Source organism: Geospiza fortis, unplaced genomic scaffold (assembly GCF_000277835.1).
Source record: "Geospiza fortis unplaced genomic scaffold, GeoFor_1.0 scaffold628, whole genome shotgun sequence".
Classification (NCBI taxonomy): domain Eukaryota; kingdom Metazoa; phylum Chordata; class Aves; order Passeriformes; family Thraupidae; genus Geospiza; species Geospiza fortis.
Window position 1 is genome coordinate 141179 of NW_005054596.1, and position 6571 is coordinate 147749.

Consider the following 6571-nt stretch of genomic DNA (forward strand, 5'->3'; position numbering starts at 1 on the left):
CCCCCGCCGGGGAAGGATGGCCCCCAGCGGAGCCCCCGCTGCTCCGGCCCTGCCCCGCTCCCTCCTCCGCGGTTTTGGGAACAAAAGCGAGGCCCGGAGCTCCGGTTGCCGCGGCAACGGCGAGTTTGAAGGTGCCACGGAGGCACTTGGGGAGCGGGGAGGAGAAGGTCGCTGCTCCTTCCCTCCTCCTCCTTTCCTTCCCTCCCTCCCTCTCTCCCTCCCTCCGGCAGCTCCCGGGCCGCGGGAGGAGGAGGAGGCGGGAGGAAGGCTCAAAGCGCGGGTTCGGGATGGGGGCGATGCTCAGCGCCCCTAAAATGTTCCCTGCAGGGTCACAGCCGGCGGGAGGCGGGTCCAGATCCCTAAATCCCGAGGGATCGCCTCCCGCTTGTGGGGTCACACCCAGCCCCTGCAGGGTGGGGTGTACAGCCCCATAATGGGGTCACACCCAGCCCCTGTAGGGTCACACCCAGCCCCTGTAGGGTGGGGTGTACAGCCCTGCAGTGTGGTCACCCCCAGCCCCTCAGGGGGGTCACACCCAGGCCCTGTAGGGTCACACCCAGCCCTTCTGTAGGGTCACACCCCAGTCCCTGCAGGGTGGGGTGTACAGCCCCACAATGGGGTCACACCCAGCCCCTGTAGGGTGGGGTGTACAGCCCTGCAGTGTGGTCACCCCCAGCCCCTCAGGGGGGTCACACCCAGGCCCTGTAGGGTCACACCCAGCCCTTCTGTAGGGTCACACCCCAGTCCCTGCAGGGTGGGGTGTACAGCCCCACAATGGGGTCACACCCAGCCCCTGTAGGGTGGGGTGTACAGCCCTGCAGTGTGGTCACCCCCAGCCCCTCAGGGGGGTCACACCCAGGCCCTGTAGGGTCACACCCAGCCCTTCTGTAGGGTCACACCCCAGTCCCTGCAGGGTGGGGTGTACAGCCCCACAATGGGGTCACACCCAGCCCCTGTAGGGTGGGGTGTACAGCCCTGCAGTGTGGTCACCCCCAGCCCCTCAGGGGGGTCACACCCAGGCCCTGTAGGGTCACACCCAGCCCTTCTGTAGGGTCACACCCCAGTCCCTGCAGGGTGGGGTGTACAGCCCCACAATGGGGTCACACCCAGCCCCTGTAGGGTGGGGTGTACAGCCCCACAATGGGGTCACACCCAGCCCCTGTAGGGTCACACCCGGCCCTTCTGTAGGGTCACCTCCCAGACCCTGTAGGGTGGGGTGTACAGCCCTGCAGTGGGGTCACACCCAGCCCTACAATTGGGTCACACCCAGTCTGTGTAGGGTCACACCCAGGCCCTGTAGGGTCACACCCAGCCTTACAATGGGGTCACACGAAGCCCTCTTCCTGCCAAGTGGACCCCGTTCCCTCCAGGTTGGTTTGGGGGACCCCATTCCCACCAGGTGGGTTTTATGGGAGCAGGGTGACTTTGGCAGGCCTCAGCAGCGCATGGAGCTCTCTGGGACGGAGAAATCCCGAATGGAAGAGCGCGCCCAGCCGCTCCTCCCTGGGGTTAATTAACACCCAGCTGCTTAATGAGCGGGAGGGGGAACAGCCTGTCCTGAAATCTCAAAATCTCCAAATCCCAAAATCCTGGCCCAGCACAAGGCCGGCCTTGTTCCCAAAGCCCGGGATCAGGGGTCACGCGAGGCTCCCTCGGCCCTGCTAAAATCTGGGAAAAATCAAATTAAAATCGGGATCGGGATCGGGATTGGGAGCGCTCGGAGCTGCGCGGGCAGGGCTGGGGTGGCAGCGGGAATGTCCCTGAAACCCCTTGGTGGCTTTGTCCCACAGCCTGAGGGGCAGGGAGGGACGGCAGGAACCAGGATTGGGGCAGGGATTTGGGGCAGGGGATGGGGGATGGATCAGGGATTTGGGCAGGGAATGGGGATGGATTCGGGATTTGGGGCAGGGAATGGGGATGGATTCGGGATTTGGGGCCAGGAGAAGATTGGGATGTGGCAGGGAGTGAGGGATGGATGTAGGATTTGGGGCAGGGAATAGAATTGTGAAGGGACAGGGAATAGGGGATGGATTTGGGATTCGGGGCAGGGAATGGGGGATGGAGCCAGGATTTGGGGCATGAAAGGGGGGATGGATTCAGGATTTAGGGAATGGGGGATGGAGCCAGGATTTGGGGCAGGGAATGGGGGATGGATTTGGGATTTGGGCAGGGAATCGGGGATGGATCTAGAATTTGGGGCAGGGAATGGGGGATGGATTCAGAATTTGGGCAGGGAATGGGGATGGATTTGGGATTTGGGGCAGGGAATGGGGGATGGATCAGGGATTTGGGGCAGGGAATGGCTTATTGATCAGGGATTTGGGGCAGGGAATGGAAGATGCATTTGGGATTTGGGGCAGGGAATGGGGATGGGTTTGGGATTTGGGGCAGGGAATGGCTTATTGATCAGGGATTTGGGGCAGGGAATGGGGGATGGATCCGGGATTTGGGGCCAGGAGAAGATTGGGGTGTGACAGGGAATGAGGGATGGATCTGGGATTTGGGGCAGAGAGTAGAATTGTGAAGGGGCAGGGAATAGGGGATGGATTCAGGATTTGGGGAAGGGCATGGAGGATGGATTTGGGATTTGGGGCAAGGAATGGGGATGGATTCAGGATTTGGGGCAAGGAAGGGGGGATGGATTTGGGGCATGGAATGGGGATGGATTTGGGATTTAGGCAGGGAATCGGGGATGGATCTGGGACTGGCACAGGGAATGGGGATGGATTTAGGGCAGGGCATGGGGGATGGATTCAGGATTTAGGGCAGGGAATGGGGGCTGGATCCAATTCTGGCAGCTCCTTCCCCTCCCCAGCCCCAAACTGGGACAAAACCCCTGCACATCCCAAGGACCCACAGCCAGCACATCCCAGGAAAGGAGAACCCCAAAATTCCCGTTTAAATTCCCGTTTATGCCCAGTGCTCCATCCCAGCACATCCCGGACACCCCCAGGATGGGAAAACCCCAAAAATTCCTGTTTTATCCCTCAAGCAAAACCCATGGCCAGCACATCCCAGTTATCCCCAGGGAAGGGAAAACCCCAAAATTCCCGTTTAAATTCCCGTTTATCCCCACCGCTCCATCCCATCGCATCCCGGACACCCCCAGGGAAGGCCAAACCCCCCAAAATTCCCATTCAAACTCCCATTGCTTCCCGCTGCTCCGCGCCCGCCCCGGCTGTGGCGCGTGTCCCCCGGCGCGGTGACATCGCCACCCCCCTGCAATTAGCGCGGGGCCGCGATTGATGTGACAGGCGGGAGTGGGAGCTTTTCATGGAAACGGGGACAAAAAAAAAACCCTAAAGAGCTGACGGGAGGGAAAACCGCCCTCTCTTTATGCTGCGCTCGGCCTTCCCTTCCCCCAGCCTAGCTAGGCGCGGCTTATTAGCAGGGAAAAGGATTTGTCTTGGGATCCTGCGGGGTCCCGGCGGGGTTTATGGGATGGGGAGGGCGGGAATGGGGTTTTGCACCTGGGGGGAACATCTGGGAGCAGCTGGAGCCCCCGTGGGTCAAAACGCCCCAAATGGCCTCGTTTTTGTTGGGATCAGGGATTGGGGATCAGGGATGGGTTTGTTTTGTAAGGAGCCGCTTTTGTAACCAAATCCCGGCCCTAATTCCGCGGGGTTTGTCCCAGTTCCAGGAAAAGCTGCAGGATGTGGCTGTGGGGTTTTTTGGGGGATTGCTGTGGGTTGTTGTGGGATCATCGTCTCTCCTGGTCCCCTCTTCCTGGGGACTGCAAAGTCCCAAATAATCGCCAGGAATAACACCCCCAGGAAGGGAAAAACCCCCAAAATTCCAGTTTATTCCCTGAACGAGGTGCCAGGGATGGCCAGGAATCCCACATCCCAATCCTGGCCATTCCTGTCCCCACCTGCCCCAAATCCCAAACACAAAATCCCAAACCTCAAACACGAAATCCCAAACTCCAAATCCCAAACACAAAATCCCAAACCCCAAATCCCAAGCACAAAATCCCAAATTCCAAATCCCAAACCCCAAACACAAAACTCCAAACACAAAACTCCAAACACAAAACTCTAAACCCCAGATCCCAAACCCCAAATCTCAGATCCCAAACTCCAAACCCCAAAGCCCAAATCCCAAACCCCCCCAGCTCCTCCCCGGCCCTTCCAGGGTTTTTCTTTGGGGTCAAAGCAGGGATTTCACGGTGCACTTTTGGGAATGGGGCGGCCCCTGCTGCAGGGGAATCAGGATTTGTTCCCAGATTTTCAATCTCCTTGATCCCAAATCCCGTTCCAGGCTCTGGGGGTTAATTAGCCCGGAATTGATGAGGGGACAGGGAAAGGCCCAGGGCTTGGAATGTTAACGAGGGCCTCATTAGGATCGGCAGGGTTAATTATGGGGTGCTTGGGGCTCATTAATTAATTATGGGGAGTTTGGGGCTCATTAATTATGGGGTGTTTGGGGACCCTTTATCTGCGCTGTCCCGGCCACCTGGATCAATTAATCCCTCGTTAATTAGCTCGGTTCATTAAATGGCTCCCCCACAGATTAATGGGGCCGGTGGGATGTTTCGGGGTCTCTGTTGTCTGCTTGGGGTCGTCCTGGGAACCCCAAAACCACTGGGGGTGCCCCAAGTCCTGTCACCAATAGGGTGGGGACATCCATGGGGACACAGGCCTGGAATGGGAACGCGCTGGATTTGGGGTCAAGGAATCTCTGGATTTAGGGTCCAAGGAATGGGAATGCTCTGGATTTAGGGTACAAGGAATGTTCTGGATTTAGGGTCCGAGGACTGGGAAGTCTCAGGATTTAGGCTCCAAGGAATGGGAATGCTCTGGATTTAGGCTCCAAGGAATGGGAATGCTCTGGATTTAGGGTACAAGGAATTGGAACGCTCTGGATATAGGATACAAGGAATCTCTGGATTTAGGGTACAAGGAATATGAACGCTCTGGATATAGGGTACAAGGAAACTCTGCATTTAGGGTACAAGGAATGGGAACGCTCTGGATTTAGGGTCAATGTATGTTCTGGATTTAGGCTGCAAGGAATCTCTGGATTTTGGATCCAAGGAATAGGAACACTCTGGATTTAGGTTCAATGAATGTTCTGGATTTAGGGTCTGCGGAATGGGAACTCTTAGGATTTAGGATCCACAGAATGTTAACATTGTGGATTTAGGGTTCATGGAATGGGAAACCTCTGGATTTGGATCCAAGAAAAGGGAATGCTCTGGTTTAGTGTCCAAGGAATGGAGATGCTCTGGATTTATGATCTGAGGAATGGGAAGATTCTGAGTTTTTTCCCTGGGATTCTGTGGGATGGATTCTCCATCCCATTCCCATGGGGATGTTCCAGGATGGATTCTCCATCCCGTTCCATTAATGTTCCAGGATGGATTCTCCATCCCATTCCCATGGGGATGTTCCAGGATGGATTCTCCATCCCATTCCCATGGGGGATGTTCCACGATGGATTCTCCATCCCATTCTGATGGGATGTTCCAGGATGGATTCTCCATCCCATTCCCATTGATGTTCCAGGATGGATTCTCCATCTCGTTCCATTGATGTTCCAGGATGGATTCTCCATCCCATTCCATTGATGTTCCAGGATGGATTCTCCATCATTATCATTACGGGATGATAAGGAATGATAAGGAACGATAAGGGACAAAAAGGGGTGATAAGGAATGATAAGGCATTAATAGGGATGGTAAGATTTTATAATGGGTGATAAGGGATGCTAAGGGATGATAAGAAATGATAAGAAGTTATAAGGCATGATAAGGGAAGATAAGTAATGATAAGGGGTGATAAGTGGTGATAAAGGATGATAAGGGTTGATAAGGGGTGATAAGGGATTATAAGAGATGATAGCTGATGGTAAGGGATTATAAAACGTGATAAGGCCTGATAAGGGCTGATAAGAGATAAAAGATAAGGGTTTATCCCATCCTGATCTATTATCCCTGCAGGCAGATCCATTTCCTGGGCCCTTATCCCACTTTTCCCAGCGCTCCCGATATTCCAGCCCTGCACTGCTCCATCCTCATCCCAGCGGGAGGCTGAGGAGGGGGCACAGCTCGGGAGGCATTGGGGAGCAATGAGTTGTGTTTTATTTTATATTTTATTTTATTTTAATTTTCCTTTAATTTCATTTCATTTTGTTGGATTCTATTGTATTTTATATTTTACATTTTACATTTTACGTTTTACATTTTACGTTTTACATTTTATATTTTATATTTTATATTTTATATTTTATATTTCATATTTTACATTTTACATTTTACTTTCTTTTATTTTTACTTGATTTTTAATGTTTTATATTTTATATTTTACTTTAGTCTATTATGTTTTCTGTTTTCTAGTTTATATTCCGTATTTTATTCTATTCTATTCCCGTGCGGCTCGGGGACAAGGGGACATGGCAGCCATGGGGACAGGGGACAGGGCAGCCATGGGGGGACACTGCAGATGAGAACAAGGGGACAAAAGAGCCATGGCAGGACAGGGGACATGGCAGGTGGGGACAGGGGACACCACAGCTGGGGATAAGAGACAGGGCAGCCATGGTGACAGGGGACAGGGCAGCCATGGGGGGA